The sequence below is a fragment of the Cetorhinus maximus genome, chromosome 23 (assembly GCF_964194155.1).
Source record: "Cetorhinus maximus chromosome 23, sCetMax3.hap1.1, whole genome shotgun sequence".
Lineage (NCBI taxonomy): Eukaryota > Metazoa > Chordata > Chondrichthyes > Lamniformes > Cetorhinidae > Cetorhinus > Cetorhinus maximus.
Genome location: NC_135901.1, coordinates 61,294,747 through 61,317,569, shown reverse-complemented (window position 1 = coordinate 61,317,569; position 22,823 = coordinate 61,294,747). Strand labels below are relative to the sequence as shown.

The 22,823-nt window shown below is 45.5% G+C and overlaps 1 pseudogene; it reads left to right on the top strand.

Annotated features, from left to right (window-relative positions):
• The window catches only part of LOC144698070 (uncharacterized), a 106,494-nt pseudogene that overhangs the window by 49,661 nt on the left and 34,010 nt on the right, over window positions 1-22,823 (top strand).

Sequence of the window (22,823 nt, the reverse complement as noted above, 5' to 3'; positions counted from 1 at the left end):
CCCGACACGCTGTCCCCATCTCCCGACACACTGTACCCATCTCCCGACACGCTGTCCCCATCTCGCGACACACTGCCTTCATCTCCTGACACACTGCCCCCATCTCCTGACACTCTGCCTTCATCTGCTGACACACTGCCCCATCTCCCGACACTCTGCCTTCATCTCCTGACACACTGCCTCCATCTCCCGACACACTGCCCCCATCTCCTGACACTCTGCCCCCATCTCCCGACACTCTGCCCCCATCTCCCGACACTCTGTCCCCATCTCCCGACACTCTGCCCCCATCTCCCGAGCAGCCTGTCTCTACCTCTGCTGAATCCACACAGGATGCACCATGTTGAAGCCAGAGGGAAGGACTGGGCGAGAAATTGTAATTCACCAAGTGTGTGCACGATGGGGTTTGACAAAATATTAAGTTTCCTGTTTTTAACAATGACACATAAAATGTATTGATCGAAACTATTTCCAGCTCTTGACCATTCTGACATCCCGTGGGCCAGCTCACCCTCTCACTGGGTTCATGCTGAATGTCAATCTAGGTTCGGTACCATTGGGTGGATGAGCAATGGGTGGATGAGTGGGTGAAGGAATGTTCAGTTCACAGGGAGGGAGGCGGGGGAGGGGGTTTGGTACTGGTGGTGGGAAGTATTCATTCTGAAGGTCAAAGGATTGGATCCACAATTGCTACATTCTAAATGACAAGACGGAGTTTCAGTAGTCAGTATGGGAAAAAAATCCCTTGTCCACACTGCTGCAGAGACTCCAGTGAGTTCAGATCTAACTGTCGGGGTTTGTTCTGATGTTAATTACACCCAGGACAGAACTATGGTGCACTTTGGTTGCCATATCAATTGACTAAATAACTTTACGTGTTGGCCCTGTGGCGCCAATCATCATCGGATCATAAAACATAATTATCTTAACAGAAAAGGCCTTTCAATGGCGGTATGTTTACCCAGCATTCAGTGGGGGGCAGAATGTGCTCTATCCTAACGACAGGCGGTCCTCGCGCAGGCGCAGTAGATGGCAGTGACTGGTACATGCGCATTGCGATCTCTGACTGGAGCATGCGCAGTACCATCTGTACCTGGAGCTGGTGGAAGACGCTGAGAAATGGCGAACACAGGCGAGTAAAAGGAGTCGGTGAGTGGGGGAGGGATGGAGGCGGCGGAGTGGGCGGAGTGGGCGGGGAGGCTTCATGAAGACCCTGTGAAGGTCTGAAATCTTGAATAAGAAGCTACCGGTCCTGCGGTTACACCGAATGGAGAAGAGACAACTCTGACCCGCGTCTCCTCTCGGAGACAGGCCCGAGTTAACAACCGCCATCTTCACAGGGGCAATGTGCAGCAGGGCGCATGCGCGGCCATCCTGGTCCAGGTAGCAGGAGGAGAGGATATTGTGCATTTCTATCCTGGACTGACAGGGATGGATTTTGGAAACTCCTTTTACAGGGGGTTAGAAGGGGAGGATTTACACACAGCAAACTCAAACCAAGAGAAATGTTTGTCTCTTCTCAATTTCTATCTTGGACTGACGGTTAGTGTTTTTGTAAATTTCTGATACTGGATCTTAGAAGTGGAGGGTTGACAGATGGGAAACTCAAATCGAATATCAATTCAGATCTGGCAGAGTCACTCGATTCGTGAGGACCTGAATATCATTGGCCTTTAAATCTGGAAGGTAAACAGTTGGCCTGTCTGTCTGTGGGCAAAGGTTACTTGTAGGAGAAAGAATAATTAACTGGGGAAAGCCAACTTCAGTAAGGTGAGAATGGATCTGACCCAGTAAAGTGGAATCAAAGGTTGGCAGGAGAAACTGTAATTGAGGAATGGGCTGCCTTAAAGAGGAAATAGATCAGACATAGTAATGACATATTCTTACAAATGAGGAAGGTGTGGCTAACATATCCACAGCTCACTAAATAAGAGAAGAGATTAAGATGAAGATGAATAAGTCTGCTAACAGAGATATCAGGTGGCTAATACAACTGAGAGACAGGATAAAGAAAGAATATTCAGAGAGAAATTGGAAAAAGAAAGTAAGAGAAGCAAAGAGAGAGTATGAGAAGAAACTGGCAGCTAACATGGAAGGAAATCAAAACGCTTTCTCCGTCTTATACCTAGTAACAGGCCGGTAAAAGGAGAAAGGGACTGATTAGGGATTTATGCAAAGGTGATTTACCCATTGGGACAGGGGGCATGGATGAGGTATAAATGAATATTTGGCATCTGTCTTTACCAAAGAAGATGATGCTGCACAGGTCATGGTTAAAGAGGAGGGAGTTCAAACACTTGTGGTGTTTAATATTGATAAGAAGAAGGTATTATATAGGCTGTTGATAAAGTTGACAAGGCACCAGGATTGGATGAGATGTATCCAAGGATACTGAGGGAATTCAGAGTGGAAATTGTGGAGGCACTGACCATATTATTCCAATCTTCTTCAGACCCATGAGTGGTGACAGAGGACAGGAGAATTGCAAATCATACACCTTTGTTCAAAAAGGGTGTAATGATCAGCCCAGCAACTACCAGACCAGTCAGTTTAGCCTTGGGAGTGATATTTCTGGACAAAATTAATAGTCACTTAAGCAAATGTGGACTAATTCAGGAAAGCCAGCACAAGTTTATTAAGGGAAAATCATGTTAAACTAACTTGCTTAAGGTTTTTCAAGAGTTAACAGTGTGGTTGATGAGGGTAATGCTGTTAATGTGGTGTACATGGTCTTCCAAATGGCATTCGATAAAGTGCTACATAACAGACTTGTGAGCAAAGTTATAGCTTATAGAACAAAATGGGCAGCAGCAACATGGATACAAAATTAACTGAGTGACAGGAAACAGAGAGTAATGATTTTTCAGAATGGAGGAAGGTTGAAAGTGGATTTCCCCAGGAGTCAGTGTTAGGACTCCTGCTCCTATGACCTAGACCTTAGTGTTCAGGCACAAGTTTGAAATTTATGGGCACAGACTGTGTAGAAGGTCCTTTCTCTGGTGGACCTTAGTGAACCAGTTGAGTTTTTGTGACAATCCAGCATCTTTCATGGTCACTTTTTCCTAGTGCCGGCCCCACAAATTCCCAGATCCATTCAGCTCAGTTTCACAACCTGCCTTTGTGTTTTTGTGGGTTCTCTCTCACTCCCTCTTTCTGTTTTAAATCAATTCCACAGGATATTAGGAGGAGAGGATTTGCAGTCAAGAAACTGAAACCAAACATCACATCAGGATCTGATGGATTGCACAGTTTATCGTAGCCTGAATATCATCGGATTTTGAACATGGAAGGAAAAAGCACTGTTCAAAGTGGGGAGAAACTGTACACGTGTTGTGTTTGTGGACAAGGCTTCAGCTAATCATCTAATGTGGCAGGACATAAATGCAGTCCCAACAGGGAGAAACCGTGGAAATGTGGGGACTGTGGGAAGGGATTCAATTACATGGAAAGACATCGGTGCAGTCAAACAGCAGAGAGATCGTTCATCTGCTCCGAGTGTGGGAAGGGATTCACTCGTTCATCCTACCTACTGAAACACCAGCGAGTTCACACTGACGAAAGACCTTTTAAATGCTTGGACTGTTGGAAGTGCTACAAAAGTTCCTGGGAACTGATGACCCATCAACGTGTTCACACTGACGCGAGACCGTTCAGCTGCTCTTACTGTGGGACTGGGTTCAGGTGATCATCTCATCTGACTATGCACCAACGAATTCACACTGGGGAGAAGCCATTTATCTGTTCCAAGTGTGGGAAGGGATTCACTCAGTCATCCAACCTGCTGAGACACCAGCATGGTCACACTGGAGAGAGGCATTTCACCTGTTCAGAATGTGGGAAGGGATTCACTGATTCATCCCAACTGTTGACTCACCAACGAGTTCACAGTGAGGAGAGACCTTTTCGATGTCCAGACTGCGGGAAGTGCTATAAAAGTTCCGGGGACCTGGTGTCCCATCAACGTGTTCACACTGACGAGAGACCGTTCAGGTGCTCTCACTGTGGGACTGGATTCAGGCGATCAGCTAATCTTATTTCACACCAGCGAGTTCACACTGGGGAGAGGCCTTTCACCTGCTCCGTGTTTGGGAAGGGATTTACTCAGTCATCCAACCTCCTGAAACACCAGCGAGTTCACACTGTGGAGAGACCGTTCACCTGCTCCGAGTGTGGGAAAGGATTCACTCAGTCATCCAACCTGCTGAGACACCAGGAGGTTCACGAGTAACTACAGTGATTGAGTTTTGCAACTGAACCATGTTTCACTGGGGTCTATTTCTGCTGTTGTTAGTAAACTCCAGCCCAGTTATAGGTGTTAATATTCTGGATAAAAATAAAATCATTAAGCTTTCAATTAAATAGATGATGTTGAATCTTTTTACTATCCCTAAGACATTAGTTCCTTTCGAAGGGCTCTCCCTCTCCCCTGTCTCCTCCATCCTCACCTTCAGCAACAAGTATGAGGAGCTCATGGAGCTTCTTTGCCACTAAGATTGAGACAATCCGATCAGCTGCCTCTGCTGCTTTCTTCCCTTCCACTAGCCCATCGGGACAAACTTTCTCTAAAGATCCCCCATGTCCGAGTTCTGAACCCACATCTTTCTCCAGTTTCTCTCCCATCTCCCCTTCCTGCCCTCTCAGAGCTCACTTTGTCCATGAGACCCACCTCCTGCTCCATCGACCCTGTTCCCGCTAAACTGCTGATCACCCATTTTCCCCATGTTCACTGGTATTAACGGTTCTCTCTCTCCTGGTACTGCCCATCTCTCCTTCAAATCTGCCATCATCACCTGTCCTCAGTAAAACCAACACTTGACCCCACGATCCTATTAAACTCCCGCTCCAGCTCCCACCTCCTTTTGCTCTCCAAAGTCCTGATCACCTCCCAAATCCATGTCTACATTTCCCAGAACTCCATGTTTAAATCCCTCCAATAAGATCACTGTCCCTGTCACGGTATCGAAATAGCTCTTCCCAAAGTCACCAATGACACCCCATGTGAATGTGACAAAGGAAAACTCCCTCGTTGTCCTTCTCAGCCTGTCCACAGCCTCTAACAACGTGGACCAAACCGTCCTCCTCCAATGCCTCTGCACTGGTGGCCAGCTGGGTGGGACATGATGAAACAATGTACAAACAATTCAAGGGCTGACTGACTTCAAGAAATAACCGGGCAGACAGGGAATGTCACCGTTACAACAAGGAGAGTCCGTGGTTTCAGTGAATGAACCGACAGAAGGGTGTTGTGGAGAATCTAAAACACTCAACATGAGTCAGCTGTGAGATGGAAAAGCAACATTAACGACAAATATGGGGATACAGGAGAGCTCCAAAGACATCTCATCGATACAAGTTTCTCCCGTACGCTTGGAGTATTTTGTGGACATTACAGCATTGATCATGATTACAGAATGAACCGTGTGCCCTTGTTTATAATTTCGATCCTGTACGTTCATGCCTATGTAGAAATGGTCTGCACCCATACCTGGTTCCTCTGTTATTCCCCTCCCACCCCACACCACAAGTGCACTTCCTCTGACCTTCTCGACTTTCTAGCTCCTTCTCACTGTCTCCCTTTCCATCAAAAATCAGCAAATTGTTAAAAAAATCAATGTAAAAATAATGTCTAACTTTGTTATCCCGACATTAGCAAGAAGTCCCCTTATGTCCCCATTGGACATATGTCCATTCGACCATACCCTAATCCTTCTGTAAATTAACCATGTCAGTCAGACAAAGCAGAATTATTAACTTGAAGCATATATTTGTTAATGGCGCATTCCCACCTTTCAAGGGTTAGGACAGGTTAGGAAGAAGGTTCATATTGTTATCATTCAGAACAACCCAGATTACAAAGGAACAACTGATCTCAAAGACAACCTCTTGTAGTGTGTGTGGAGGGGGTGTGCTGAATCAGGTTTAAATGGGTTAAATGATATATGTTTTCTACATTAAACGATCACATTAAAATCTGGAACTCAAATGGGTCTATGGATTTGTGTTAGGTGGGAAGATCGGGATCAGTGTATTACTCCAGGGAGCCTAATGATCAGAGGGACAGTATTTCAGAACTGATTCCTGTGATAGCAGCAATCCCATTGCTCTCTGTGAAAAAGACTGATGGAAATATTTAAAGTGGAAACCATAGGCGTGTTGGAGGATGATGGACACAAGGATTTTGTGAACTATTTGAGGATAATGGTGAGGGGAAAGGAATGGATCTGGAAAGCAGCAGACACTTCATGTTGCTCCAGGAGAAGTTGGGCCTGGTTGTGCAGGTGTCAGGTTTTACACAGCACACAGTCAGCCTGTGGTTTCACCCTGGATGTAGGATCTCCGAATCGTACCATTCACATCACTGGATGGGATTCTCAGGAGCCATGTTGTCTGCTTGGAGAGGAAGGTTTGTGTTATAGCTAATGAGAAGCAGCACAGACAACCACACACAGAGACCCACACACACATTCTCTCTCTGTCTCACACACTCAGACATCTTCTCCACACCCACACACATTTACACACACTTCCACACTCAGGGACACACCCGCATTCATACAAACAGACACATGAGGACACATCCTGTCCTATCAGGTGGACAACACCGACCAAAGTGACCAATACTGGGGATAAAGTATTGGTGCCTATGAAGAACACTGTTTTTGGCACATTCAAGTCAACATCACCCTCCATAGCCTGTGAGCAGTTTTGACCATCCAATCTCACCCCTTTCTCTGAACATTAAATCTATATTGAACAACATCTGGGACAGAGGCTACAACACAATTAGAACAATGAGCTGTCTATTGCCAGCTTTGGTGACAGTGGGAGGTAGTGTAAATTTCAGAACAACTTCCTGGATAATTACAGCCTCTAATTTCCTCTTGGAATGACTTAAAATGTCAATTCCTCTCATGTTGATGGTCTGTTTGATGAGAGAATTCTGAGACAGGTCACATGGAGAAAGAATATCACGTTGTTTTGACTCTGTATCCAATATTACCCTGAGTTTGTTCATTGCTGTCCCAATGTCCTGAGACATGTTCCTATGTTCAAAAGGAACTATTTTGTGTTAGCAATATTAAAAAAGATTCAATACACCATGTGTTTAACACAAATCTGATTGTTATCCAGAATATAAACCCCTATAACTGGGCTGGAGTTTATTACCATCAGCAGAAACAGACCCCAATGAACATGGTTCAGACCTGGATGTGATTCACAGCAAAATCCAATCACTTGTTAATTGTGAACTCGCTGGTGTCTCAGCAGGTTAGCGACTGAGTGAATCCCTTCCCACACTTGGAGCAGCTGAATGGCCTCCCCTCAGTGTGAGTTTGTTCGTGTCTCAGCAGGTTGGATAACTGAGTGAATCCCTTCCCACACTCCGTACAGGTGAATGGCCTCTCCCCAGTGTGAATGTGCTGGTGTATTGTGAGTTCTGATAAATATATGTTTTCTTTACCACCTGATCCACCTGTCCTGCCACCTTCAGGGACCTGTGAACATGGACTCCAAGGTCTCTCACTTCCTCTACCCCTCCCAATATTCTCCTGTTTATTGTGTATTCTCCAGCTTTGTTTGCCCTCCCCAAATGCATTAGCATGAATTGTCTTTCTCTTTTACAGTTGATTTAAAGTTGCAGATTTTGCTCCAAAGGTTAAATTGGGATTGATATTCAAAGTTAGCTATTTAACTGCAGAAACAACTTCAGCTGGGAGTCAGTGAATTAAGAGGAAAGATCCCAGACAGCGGTTCTTCAAGGTACACTGCAGGCCCGACAGCTCAATCAGCTCCACTCTCAGCTCAGGAGAGCTCAACAACTCCACATCCTTTCCACAGGGGAGTTCTCCTGGTGCAGTGGGACCAACATTCGTGCTTTAACTAACACCCCACCAAAAAAAAACTGGATTAATCAGTTAGTCTGATTGCTGTTTGTGGAATCTTACTGTGCACAAACTGGCTGTAGTGAAACAGAAACAACTTGTATTTATAAAACACGTTTAAAGTAACAAAACGTGCCAAGGTCCTTCACAGGACTTTCATAAAGAAACATTTGACATCGAGTTACATGGGTCGATATTCGGGTCAATGGACAGAACCTTGATTGGAGAGGCAGATATTAACAAGCCTCTTTAATCAGGAGAGAGAGCTGGAGGGGTTTCGGGAGGAAATTCCGGAACTTTGCACCTAGGCACGGCCACCAATGGTGGAGTAATTAAAATCGGGGATGCTAAAGAGTATGGAATGAGATAGCACAGGTATCTCAGAGGGTTGTGCGACTGGAAGTTACAGAGATAGGGAGGGACGATGCCATGCAGGTATTTGTTAACAGGGTTATGAATTTTAAAATTGAGGCATTGCTTGAACAGGGACCAATTTAGGTCAATGACTACAGGGGTGAAGGGTGAACGGGACTTGGGCCTGATAAAGCTCACGGACAGCAGAGTTTTGGATGACCTCATGTTTCTGTGTGGGGACGGGTAGAATGTGAGGGGCCGGCTAGGAATGTATTGGGATGGTCAAGTCTAAAGGTAACACGGACATGGATGAGGGTTTGAGCAGCAGATGAGCTCAGGTCAGGTGGACACAGGCAGCGTTATGGAGACTGAAATATTAGGTGTTAGTGATGGTGCGGATATGTGGTCAGAAACTCATCTTGGGGTCAAATAAAAGACCAAAATTGTGAACAGTGTGGTTCAGTCTCAGACAGTTCCCAGGGAGAGGGATGGACTCAGTAGTTAGGGAACGGAATTTGTAGTGGTGTCCGAAGACACTGGCTTTGGTCTTCCTGATTTTTAATTGGAGGAAATTTCTGCTCATCCAGTACTGGGTGTGGGATAAGCAGTTTGATAATTTAGTAACAGTGGAGGAATAGAGAGGGATGGTGGTGAGGTAGAGCTGGGTGTCAGTGTGCATGTGAAAACTAACACGGTGCTTTTAGATGATGTCACCGAGTGGCAGCATGTAGATGAGAAATAGGAGGGGCCAAGGATAGATCCTTGGGGAACACCAAGTACAAGGACTTTGGAGAGGAAAGGGAGATTGGAGATGGGGCGGTAGTTTGAAAAGATGGTCAGGTCAAGAGTTTATTTTTAGGATGGGTGAGGATGATAGATTTGAAGATGAGAGGGACATTACCAGAAGAGAGAGAGACATTAACAATATCAGCTAACATGGGGAAGTTGGATAATCAGTAGTTTAGTGAGAATAAGGTCAAGGGAGCAGAGGGAGGGCCTCATGGACAAGATGAGCACTGAGAGGACATGAGGGGAGATGGGAGAGAAACTGGAGAAAGATGCGAGTTCAGGGCTCAGGCAAGAAGGAACCTTAGAGACAGTTTGGCCTAGTGGGAGAGTAGAAGGGAGGGAAGCAGCAGAGGCAGCTGATCGGATTGTCTCAATCTTAGTAACGAAGAAGCTCCATGAGCTCCTCACACTTCTTGTTGGAGGTGACAGGGGAGAAGCAGAGTATTGGAGATATTAAAAAGATTCAACACACATTGTATTTCACACCAAGTTGATTTAATTGATTTGTATCAACAATATTAGCCTCTACAACAGGGCTGGAGTTTATTAACATCAGCAGAAACAGACCCCAATGAACATGGTTCTGTCCAGGATGTGATTAACTACAGTAATTGGATTTTGCTGTTACTTGTCAACTCGCTGGTGTCTCAGCAGCACAAATGACTGAGTGAATCACTTTCCACACACAGACCAGCTGACTGGTCTCTCCCCAGTGTGAACTCGGTGGTGTTTCAGTGGGTAGGTTCAATTAATGAATCCCTTCCTACAGTCAGGGCAAGTGAGCAGCCCCTTCCCCAGTGTGAATTCGCTGGTGTCTCAGCAGGTTGGATGACTGAGTGAATCCCTTCCCACACATGGAACAGGTGAACGGCCTCTCCCCGGTGTGACTGCGCTGATGTACAATGAGGTCAGATGATCGCCTGAACCCAGTCCTGCAGTGAGAGCACCTGAACGGTCTCTCGTCAGTGTGAACACGTTGATGCAAGATCAGGTCCTGGTAACTTTTATAGCACTTCCAGCAGACTGAGCATGTAAATTATCTCTGGTCTGAGTGAACCAGCTGATGTCTCAGTAGGTGGGATGACCTAGTGAATCCCTTCCTACACTCAGAGCAGGTGTACGGCCTCTCCCCAGTGTGAACTCGCTGGTGTGTCAGCAGGTCGAATGATCGAGTGAATCCCTTGCCACATTTTGAGCAGGTGAATGGTCTCTCCCCATTGTGAATTTGCTGGTGTGTCTGCAGGATCGTTGAAGTAATGAATCCCATCCCACACACGGAGCAGGTGTACGGTCTCTCCCTAGTGTGAACTCTCTGGTGTGTCTGCAGGTTGGTTGAACTAATAAATCCCTTCCCACACTCGGAGCAGGTGTATGGTCTCTCCCCAGTGTGAACTCGCTGGTGTGCCAGCAGAGTGGATGACTGAGTAAATCCCTTCCCACACTTAGGGCAGGTGAATGGCTTCTCCCCAGTGTGAGTGCGTCGATGAGTTTCCAGGTCAGACGGGTAATTGAATCCCTTCCCACAGTCCCCGCACTTACACGGTTTCTCCCCAGCGTGAGCAGCGCTTTCTGCTTCCATGTTCAAAGGCCGATAATATTCAGGTCCTGATGAATCAAGTGACTCTCTCAGGTCTTGGTGTGAGTTTCCCGACAGCAAATCCTCTCCTTCGAATACCCTGTGAAATTGATTTAAAACAGAAAAAAGGGAGTGAGAGAGAACCCACAAAAACACAAAGGTAGGTTGTGAAATTGAGCTGAATGAATCTGGGAATTTGTGGGGCCGGCACGAGGAAAAAGTGACCATGAAAACTGCTGGATTGTCTTAAAAACCCAACTGGTTCACTAATATCCTTCAGGGAAGGGAACCTGCCACCCAGTCTGGGCCTACACAAGATTCGGGCTTCTAGGGGAGGAGGGAGAAAAAGCGAGAGAGAAGTGAGAGATGCAGGAGAACTCTGAAAGAATCTCCCAAACCCTCAACCTCCACCCACTAGAAGGGCCAGGGTAGCCGGTGTATGTGAACACCATCACCTCCAAGTTCCCCTTCAAGTCACACACCGTCCTGACTTGTCTGACATCCAGTACTGGATGAGCAGAAAATTACGCCATTTAAATATTGAGAAGAATGAAGCCAATGTCTTCAGCCCCCGTTACAAACTCCACTCCCGAGCCACCGACTCCATCCCTCTCCCTGACAACTGTCTGAGACTGAACCAGACTGTTCACAACCATGGTGAAATATTTCACCCCAAGATGAGCTTCCAACCACATATCCACATCATCACCAAGACCGCCTATTTCCACCTCAGTAACATCGCCCGACTCCACCCCAGTCTCAGCTCATCTGCTGCTGAAACTCTCATCCATTCCTCTGTTACCTCTAGACTGAACTATCCTAACACACTTCCAGCCAACCTCCCATATTCAACCTCCCTGTAATCTTGAGGTCATCCAAAACTCTGCTGCCCATGTGCTTACTCGCACCAAGTCTTGTTAACCCATCACCCTGAGCTCACTGACCTACAAACGCTCCGGGTTAAGGAGAACCTAAATTATAAAATTCTCATCCTTATTTTAAAGGCTGTGTTTGCTGCCGTTGTGCAAGCGCAGCTGTGCTGTTTTATTCTGTCTTCATAGGGTTAATCTCTCCTCCTCCTCAGGCTCAGGTCACCACTGCAGACTCACCGTGAGGAAACGCAGACTGACCTGGTTACAGTGTCCATCAATCAGCCAATTCAGAACTCAGTCAACAGCAGAGAGCTTTGATTGTACAGTCCTAATCTCTAATGCTTTTTTTTAAACGCATGCTGTTCTTTGAAATGCCTTGGAAAGTTTTATTAAGTTAAAGGCACCATTTAAACACAAATTGTTGTTGTTGATTTGGACATATAGCACTGTTCCTTCATCACCACTGGGTGAATAACCTGTAACTCCTTACCTAACTGCATTGTGGGAGCACCTTCAACACACGGACTGCAGCGGTTCAAGAAGGTCATACATCTTCTTCTCCACAGGCAACTGGGGATAGGCAATATTTGCTGGTCTGGTTAGTGAAAGGGCAGGGGAGTGGGACTGGCTAATGTGCTCTTGCAGAGAGCCAGCATGGGCACAATGAGCTGAATGGCCTCCGTCTGTATTGTAATCATTCAGTGATTCAGTGACTGGTTGAGAAAGGACCTACACTGGAGGCCAGGGACCAACTTCTGTAACCAACACCCACCCTGATACAAACCGGCTCTTAATTGGTCTGTCTGTGTTTCTAGACTCGGTTCTGCGAGCAACGCCTGCAATAAAATAATAGCAAAATACTGCAGCTGCTGGAAATCTGAAATAAAAAGAGAAAATGCTGGAAATACTCAGCAGGTCAGGCAATATCTGTGGAGCTAACATTTCAGGGTGTGCAGAATGATTTAGGGGGAATAAAAATGGTGCAGAATTTGATGGTCAATATAAGCTCAGAAGTGGAAGAGAAATGGACTATAGCACAGGAAAAACAATTCCTGACTGTGAAAGATACTGTGGGAAGACAAAGCTGGTAAGACAGTTGGTCAGGGGATGGGTAGATGTGGAAACCTTGTTTGGACACAATCAGCAGAAGTAACAGTTAAGTGCCAAACACAGCTAAAGTGCATCCAGTATTAGAGACAGAGGAAGTTAGACAAAGGCAGAGAGGTGATCAGGGAGGGCAGAGGTGAAACAGAGCAAAAGATGGACATGGATTCAGATCCACAGTAAAGGAGCCACACTAGCCCCAGAGCGATGGAACCTCTAAAAGCTAACAGAGCAGAGAACTAAAAGCTCCAAAATGTAAATGAATGGTCAAAAACACTCAACTCTGAAACAATTTCAGTTTTCAACTTTAAACTCTCCTGCAGGAGCCTGCAGCTAGAAAGATATCAGAAGCACTGGAGTCAGAGAAAAATCTCCCAGTTGAGGAAATACCCGGGGAGCGGGGTGATGTCACCGTGTAATTGTCGATGTGTGATGATGTCACTGTGTAATTGTCGATGTGTGATGATGTCACACACACGAACACAGAACATCTGGGTCTGTGCAAACCAGTGATCACCACACATTATGAAGGATGGGAGGGTCCTTGAGAGGGGGCAGAGGAGATTTACCAGAATGGGTCGAGGGATGAGGGATTTTAGTTGCAAGGTTAGATTGGAGAAACTGGGATTGTTCTCCTTGGAGCAAAGTAGATGGAGGGAAGATTTAACAAAAGGTGCACAAAATTATGAAAGGTTTACGTAAAGTAGGTAAAGAAAAGCTGTTCACAGTAGCAGATCGTGAAAGGATTATGGGTCGCAGATTTAAGATTTTGGGTAAAATGTACAGGAGGTATGTGAGAAAGAAATGTTTGCACAATGAGTGGTAATGACCTGGAACTCAATGCATACAGTCAGAGGCCGATAGAATCCAGGCCCTGAATTTCTATCCTGGACTGAGTATGGCAGGTTTGGGAAACGGTTTGTACAGAGCATTAAAAAAGGAGGATCCAGGTCCTGATGAATTGAGTGACTCTGTCAGATCTCAACCGTCTGTAAATGTTCCCCTTCTAACCCCCTGTAAAAGGAGTTTCCAAAATCCATCCCTGTCAGTCCAGGATAGAAATGCACATTCTTTCCTCTTGCTAGCTGGACCAGGATGACCGCGCATGCGCCCTGCTGCACATTGCCCCCTATAAAGATGGCGGCCGTTACCCCGGGCCTCGCGAAGGGAGAAATCCAGAATTTTTCGGCCCGTTCTCTGCAAACACAAGACCGGTACCTTGTTCTTTGGGATGTACGGCCTGCACTGTGTCTTTATGAAGCCTCCCTGTCCACTCCGCTGGCTCCATTTCTCTTCACACACCCACTAACTCTGTTAGTTTGCTCCACTCGACATTCTCTCACCCGCACTGAGCAGCTTCCGTCACAGACCAGTACTGCGCAAGCTCATGAAATGGGCCGCACTGCGCATGCTCCAAGCACACACCCTAATACGCATGTGTAGGGAGCTGCTGTTGTGAGGATAGGGCACATTCTGGCCCCTGTTGAAGGCTGGGTAATCAGGCTGCCATTGAGAGGTCGTTTTTTTGAATAGAAAATTATGTTTTGTGATCCGATGACGAACGAAGCCCAAGACCAATATATAAAATTATTCAGTCAATTGGTATGACAAAGTGCGTGGGTCCTCTGCCATAAAACTGTCCTGGGTGTAAATAACTGCAGTAAAATCCCCTACATTTAGATGTGAACTCACTGGAGTCTCAGTAGGCGGTGTGAACAATTATTGTTTCTTCTCATACACAGAACATTTAAGCGCCGTCTTGTCAGTAAGAACGTCACAAATCAGCCGGTGAACAATCCTTTCACAATGTCATTTTACCCCTAAGTTCCAGGACCATTGTACATGGATTTGGGAGTTAAGCATGATTTTGGAGACGGAAGAGTGGTCGGAGATTGGATGAGAATTGCAAGGATGTCGGGGTCAAGGATGTACTCGTGGGAGGGAGAGAAGCAGCAGAGGCAGCTGATCGGATTGTCTCAATCTGAGTGACAAAGAAGCTCCATGAGCTCCTCACACTTGTTGGAGGTGTTGATGCAGTAGACAGGGGAGAGGGAGAGTCCAAAACAAGGACTAACTTGTGTTAGAGATGTTTTTAAAAATTCAACATCCTCTGTGTTTGACAGAATGTTGATTTATTTGATCTTTGTCCAGAATATTAACCTTATAACTGGGCTGGAGTTTATTAACATCAGCTGAAACAGACCCCAATGGGTATAGTTCATTCTTGTATATTATTAACAGCAAAATCCAATCACTGTAGTTCGCTGTGAACTCGTTGGTGTCTCGGCAGGTGGGATGAATGAATGCGTATCTTCCCACACTCAGTGCAGGTGTACAGCCTCTCCCCAGCGTGAGAGCGCTTGTGTAGAGAGAGGTGGGATGATTGCCTGAACCCAGTCCCATAAAGAAGGCATCTGAACGGTCTCTCATCAGTATGAATACATTGCTGGTGGATCAGTTCCTGAGAACTTGTAAAGCACTTCCCACAGTCTTGAAATTTAAAAGCTCTCTTTGATGTGCAATCAGGTTGGATAAATTAATGAATCTCTTTCCACACAGCGCAGATGAATGGCCTCTCCCCAGTGTGAACTCGCTGGTGTGTCTGCAGGTGGGATAACGGAGTGAATCCCTTCTGACACTTTAAGCAGGTCAATGGCCTCTCCCCAGTGTGAATGCTCCGATGAGTTTCCAATTTCGATGGGTAAATGAATCCCTTCCCAGTGTCAACATTTGCACAACTGCTTTCAGTTGTGACTGCATTTATGTTTTGACCAGGTCAGATGATCGGCTGAAACCTCATCCACATGCAGAACACTGTGAATGGTGCGTTCTTTTCCCATTTTCAAAATCCCACAATTCTCTGCGGCCAAGAAACCGCTCTGTCCAATAGAGACGCCCTCTGAAGAAGGGTCATACAGACTGGAAACTGCTGTCAGGCGTCGCAAGGGCCAAGGGGAATAAAAATTCATTCACAAATGTTCCAAAAAGAGATACATTATAATCGCCAGGAAAGGCTAAACACCCTGAAGCTCTTTTCTCTGGAAAAGAGAAGGCTAAGAGATGACCTGATAGAAATAGGATAAAGAATGGAGTTGGAAGCTCAGGAATGAAAACAATGGCTTCTATCTTCCCAAAATTTAATTGGAGAAAATTTCTGCACATCCACAAACAGTCTGATAATTTAACAGAAGTGGAGAGAGGTGGTGGTGAGGTAGAGCTGGGCACTGGCAGTGTACACGTGATAACTGACACTGTGTTTTCAGATGATGTCGCTGTGGGGAGAATGTTGATGAGAAATAAAAGGAAGCCAAGGCTGGGTCCTCTGGGGACACCAGAGGTAACTGTGGGAGTGGGAAGGGAAGACATTCCAAGCGATTCTTTGACTATGATTAGATAGAGAAGAATGGAACCAGGAGAGAGCAGCCCCACCCAGCTGGACGACAGTGGAGAAGTGTTGGAGCATAATGGTGTGGTCAACCTTGTCAAAGGCTGCAGGCAGGTCGAGAAGAGATAGTTTACCTTTATCACAGTCACATAGGATGTCATTGGTGGCTTTGATCTGAGCTGTTTCAGTGCAGTTGCGGGGCAGAAAGCTGATTGGAGGGATTCAGACAGGGAGTTCTGGGAAAGATGGAGACGGATTTGGGAGGTGTGAACACTTTTCAAGAGTTGAGAGAGGAACTGGGGATTGAAGATGGGTCAATACTTTGCAAGGACAGTAGAGTTAAGTAATTGTTTTTTGAGGAAAGTGTGATGATTTGAAGGAGAGAGGGATAGTACCAGAAGAATGAGTACTGTGAACAATATCAGTGAACATGGGAAAGTTGGGGGATCAGCAGTTTAGTGGGAATAGGGTCGATGGAGCAGGAGGTGTGTCTCATGGACAAGATGACCACTGAGAGGGCAGGAAGGGAGATGGGGGAGAAGCTAATGAAAGATGTGGGTTCACGGCTTGGACAAGGTGGAATATTATAGAGGCAGTTTGTCCCAGTGGGCTAGTGGAAGGGAGGGAAGCAGCAGCGGCAGCTAATCGGATTGTCTCAATCTTAGTGACAAAGAAGCTCCATGAGCTCCTTACACTTGTTGTTAGAGGTGAGGATGGAGGAGAGAGGGGAGAGGGAGAGCCCTTCCAGAGAAACTAACTTGTGTTAGAGATAATAACAAGACTCAATATGCTATATTTAACACAAATATATTTTATTTGTCCTTATCCAGAATATTAGCCCCAATAACTGGGCTAGAGTTTATTAACATCAGCAGAAACAGACTACAATGAACAAGGTTCAGTCCTGGATGTGATTAACATCCTGTTTGTTATTTGTGAACTCGCTGGTGTCTCATCAGTTGGGATGACCAGGTGAATCCCTTCCCACACTTGGAGCAGCTGAACGGCCTCTCCTCAGTGTGAATTTGCTGGTGCTTCAGGACGTCAGAGGACACAGTGAATCCCTTCCCACATACAGGACAGATGAACGGCCTCTCTCCAGTATGAATTCGCTGATGTCTCAGCAAGTGGGATGACTGTGTGAAGCCCTTCCCACAGTGGGAGCAGGTGAACTGTCTCTCCACAGTGTGAATTCGCTGGTGTCTCAACAGATCGGATAAATTAACGAATCCCTTCTCACACTCGGAGCAGATAAATGGTCTCTCCCCAGTGTGAACTCGCAGGTGTGTCAGCAGGTTGGATAACTGAGTGAATCGCTTCCCGCACTCGGAGCAGGTGAACGGCCTCTCTCCAGAGTGAACTCTCTGGTGTATCAGCAGGTTTGATGACTGAGTGAATCTCTTCCCACACTCAGAGCAGGTGAACGGTCTCTCCCCAGAGTGAACTCTCTGGTGTTTCAGCAGGGTGGATGACTGACTGAATCCCTTCCCACACTCGGAGCAGGTAAATGGTCTCTCACCAGTGTGAACTCGCTGGTGTGTCTGCAGGTTGGATAACTGAGTGAATGCCTTCCCACACTCGGAGCAGGTAAATGGCCTCTCCCCAGTGTGAACTCTCTGGTGTGTCAGCAGGTTGGATAACTGAATGAATCCCTTCCCACACTCGGAGCAGGTAAATGGCATCCCCCCAGAGTGAATTCGCTGGTGCCTCAGCAGGCTGGATGCCCAAGTGAATCCCTTTCCACACTCGGAGCAGGTGAACGGCCTCTCTTCAGTGTGAATGAGCTGGTGTCTCAGGAGGGTGGATGAATCAATAAATCCCTTCATACATACAGAACAAGTGAAAGGCCTCTCCCCAGTGTGTGTGCGCTGGTGAGTATCCAGCCTGGATGGATAATTGAATCCTTTTCCACAGTCTCCACATTTCCATGGTTTCTCCCCACTGTAACTGCATTTATGTTTTGACAAGCCAGATAATCGGCTGAAGCCTCGTCCACACAGAGAACACATGTACGGTTTCTCCCCACGGTGAACGGTGCTTTTTCCTTCCATGTTCAAAATCCGATGAAATTCAGGTTATGACTGATTGTGCGACACCGTTAGATTCTGATGAAACATTGGGTTTCCCAATTGAAAATCCTGGGGAAATAGTTTAAATAGACAAAAGTGAATGAGAGAGAAACCACAATATCACAAAAACAGGTTGTGAAATTGAGCTGAATGAATCTGGTAATTTGTGGGGCCAGTACCAGGAAAAAGTGACCATGAAAACTGCTGGATTGTTATAAAAACCCAACTGGTTCACTAATGTCTCTCAGGGAAGGGAACCTGCCAACTGGTCAGGGACTATACAAAACACCAGCATCTACTGGGGGAAATAGAGACGGAGATGGGAGAGACAGGGGGTGAAGGAAAGGGATTTTATGCATCTACAATTCTACCAACATCTCCCAAACCCTAACCCTCCATCCCCTAGAAGGACCAGGGTAGATGTATGTGAACACCATCACCTCCAAGTTCCCCTCCAAGTCACACACCATCCTGACTTGTTTAACATCCAGTGTTGGATGAACAGAAATTTCCTCCATTTACATATTGGGAAGATTGAAGCCATTGTCTTCAATCCCTGCTACAAACTCCACTCCCTAACCATCAATGCCATCCATCTCTCTGACAACTTTGAGGCTGAGCCAGACTTTTCACAATCTTAGTGTCATATTTCACCCTCAGCTGAGCTTCTGACTACATATCACTAAGACCGCCTATTTCCACCTCAGTAACTTTGCCTGCCAATAAAATAATAGCAAAATACTGCAGCTGCTGGAAATCTGAAATAAAAAGAGAAAATGCTGGAAATACTCAGCAGGTCAGGAAGTATCTGTGGAGAGAGAAACAGAGTTAACATTTCAGGGGTGCAGAATGAACGACGGAATAAAAATGATGCAGAATCTGATGATCAATATAAGCTCAGGGGTAGAAGAGAGATGGACTATATCGCAGGAAAAACAACTCCTGACTATGAAAGACATGGTGGGAAGCTATAGCTGGTAAGCCAGCAGCACATGGTCAGGGCAGCAGTTGGCAGAAGTAACCGTAAAATGCTAAACAGAGCTAAAATACACCCACTATTAGAGACAGAGGAAGTTAGACAACAGCAGAGAGGTGATCAGGGAGGGCAGAGGTGAAACAGAGCAATGGATGGACACAGAATCAGATCCACAGTAAAGGAGTCACACCAGCCGCAGAGCTGTCGGACCTCACACAGATAACAGAGGACTAAAAGCTCCAAATTGTAGATCAATTGTCAAAACTACTCACCTGTGAAACAATTTAACTCTTTTCAGCTTTGGAAACTCCTGCCGGAGACTGTAGCTGGAAAGATATCAGAAGCACTGAAGTCAGAGAAAAATCTCCCAGTTGAGGAAATACCCTGGCAGCGGGGTGATATCACCACGCAATTGTTGGTGTGTGCTGATGTCACAGTGTAATTATCGATGTGTGCTGATGTCACAGTGCAATTATCGATGTGTGCTGATGTCACAGTGTAATTGTCGATGTGTGATGACATCACAGACATGGACACAAAACATCTGGGTTTGTGTAAACCACTGATCACCACACATTATGAAGGATGTGAGGGTCCTTAAGAGGGTGCGCAGGAGACTTACCAGAGTAGTTCAACGGGTGAAGGATTTTAGATTAGTTTGGAAAAACTGGTGTTGTTCTCCTTGGAGCAAAGTAGATTGAGGGGAAATTTGATAGAGGTATACAAGTTTATGATTGGTTTACATGAGGTAGTTAAAGAAAAGCTGTTCACATTATCTGATCATAAAAGGGTTATGGGACACAGATTTAAGTTATGAAGCAAGATTTACAGGAGGGGTGTGAGCAAAAATTTTACACAATGAGTGATAATGACCTGAAACTCATTACTTACTCTCAAAGGCTGATGAATCGAGTGAGCCTTTCAGATCTTGATCTGATGTTTGGTTTGAGTTTCCCGTCTGCAAATCATTCCCGTGTGATATCCTACGAAAAGATTATAAAACAATCAATCACTGTCAGTCCAGGACAGAAATTGAGAAATATTTCTCTTGGTTTGAGTTTGTTGTGTGTAAATCCTCCCCTTCTAACCCCCTGTAAAAGGAGTTTCCAAAATCCATCCCTGTCAGTCCAGTTTAGAAATTCACAACATGCTCTCCACCTGCTACTGGACCGGGATAACCGCGCATGCGTCCTGCTGCACAGCCGCGCCCCCGGGCCGAGCAGAGGGAGAGGCCCAGCCATTATCGGTCTGTTCGCTGCAAACGCGGGACCGGTAGTTTCTTATTAAGGCTCTGCGGCCTGTACCAAGTGTTTATGAAACCTCCCTGCCCACTCCGCTGGCTCCATTCCTCCCCCAAACGCACTAACTCTGTTATTCTGCTCCAGTCGCCATTTTCTTACCCACTCTGCGGCTCCAGTCACAGGACAGCACTGCGCATGCTCAGCTAAGAGCCCCCAATGCGCAGGTGCGAATCAGACTCCGCACTGCTTTGGATAGGGCACATTCTGTCCCGCATTGAATGCTGGGTGGGAGGACGTAATTGCATATCAAATAAATTTTTCTGATCCGATGGTAATTCCAGCTTTCAGGTCAAGATATAAAATTATACAATAATATACAATAAAATTATACAATAAATTACATCGGCCTCTACCATACTTCTATCCTGGGTGTAATTAACAACAGAACAAACCCCTACAGTTAGATGTGGATTCACTCGATTCTTCGCAGGTGAGTTGAAGAAGTGATTTCTCCTTCCATACACCAAACATTTAAACTCCGTCTTGTCAGTAAGAATGCCCCTATTGCGGAGCAAATCCTTTGAACTTTTATAGCTGGATTGTTCACTGGTGGTCAAACTGAGTAAATGCCTTCACACGCATGAAATCTCTGAATTTTCACCATCAGATGTGACTGCTGCTGTGTCAACTAATCAGATGATCGAGTAAACCTTTTTCCATTATTAGCTGCTGAATTATGTTTTCACAATGTTACTTTACCTAGGCGTGTCCAGCACAGACTTGGATCTCTAATCCTCTGGCAATGGGCTCTACATTCTCTTCTGAAGAAAAAAAGGAAAGCGATGCTGTAAATCTGAAATAAAAACAGAACATTTTCGAATTCTAAACAGGGCTGGTAGCGTCTGTGGAGAGACATAGTTTTCATTTCAGGTCTGTGACTTGTCAGCGGAACGGTACAGAATCAGTGCACAGATCTGAAAGTATAATTCTGGTTCTCAATCCACAGAAATTCCCAGAATTTCTGAGTATTTCCATCATTTTCTGCTTTTATCTCTGATTAAAGACGTTGCTTCTGAATTGGACATTGGATTTCCTGGTGACCAACTTTTATTTATTCTTGTCTATCCGCAAGTAGAAGCATCTTCCAAACCCTTTCGGAATATTAAAGGCTTCGATCAGGTCATCCCTCACTCTGTTTTCTAGAGAAAACCTGTTTAATCAATTCAATCGTTGTTGAATGTTAAAAGTTTTCAGTTCTAACATCACTCCAGTAAATCTTTATTGTACCTTCTCCAGTGCTTCTAGATTCATCTTATAATATGGAGACGGAGCTAATCTGAGTACCAAACTCATCATTGCCCCCAAATACCTGTAAATTGGAAGGATCAGCATTGCAGTGGGAGAGAGGAACATGGTTCCAACTGTTATTCACCAACCTCTATTTCGGCCATTTTCCCATCTGCAGAACTTAAAATGAAATGAACACATCCAATAAAAAGATTTAGAAAGTTGGTGTTACTTTTGTTTGTGACTCATTCCCTCGGGTATTCAGTAAATGCTGCTCGGAGGTTAGCGACCGGGATATAATTTACCTGCATTTCCTTGAGCCTGTGTTCAGTGAATTGGGAGATTTGGCCCGGGTTGGAGTGTCTTGAGTCCCAGGGATGGGCAGTAACCCGCTGATTGAAGCTGCAGTCGTTGCTTTCTGCTGGCAGCGGGTGATTGGAGAGTGCGGGGCCGGAATATTGCCGCTTTTCTGCTTTTCCCTGTCTCACTCACCGTAGAGCTGAGGAAGAGAGAATAATTGATGGGTTTGTTTGAATCCAATAATTCTATAGATTTCGAATGGGCTCGATGTAGGCCTAAATGTTTTATTCATTATATTGCAGGTTAATATTCGTGAACATTGACCAGGACACATGGCTGTGAGATCAAGCACCTCCTCATTTTTCTCAGTCGAAATATACAATCTAATTTCTCTTGCTGTACAACCTGTTACAGAGATTGTTATAGAAAAAAGGGAAAGGTTTGCTACAGCTATGCAAAGCCCTGGTTAGATCACACCTGTAGGACTGTGCATAGATCTGGGAGCGGCCCCTTTTAAGGATCAATATTTACCTTGAAAGTTTCAGAGGAGCTGCATTGATGAGGTTGGTGGGTTTTGGAAATTGGAAGTTGTACACCCGCAGCTTGTGGCAGTATTTCACCTCACTGTTCACTTCATGTTCATGTCTAACACACTCGATGCTGTTATTGGCTGAACGAGTCTTCTGTGTTTTAACTAGACATGCTATTATTTTGTAGGAAGAACGACGAGAGACAATGTAAATTGCAGGGTTCTGGAGAAAAGGTCGGGTAATGGCAATGATAGGACGGGCAGAAGGCCCACTTTCTCTGCTGTAACCATTCTATGATTTTAAACAAATAATATTAGCATGTTAGCAAGTTCTGTACTTGTGGCCCAGTGTTTAAGGTGAATGGGTTTAAAATCCATTGGGGCCTCTCGACGTAGGTTTGAATCTTGCTGACTGTTCTTCTCGCTATTTCTGCTTGCCTGTAGAATTAATTCTCATT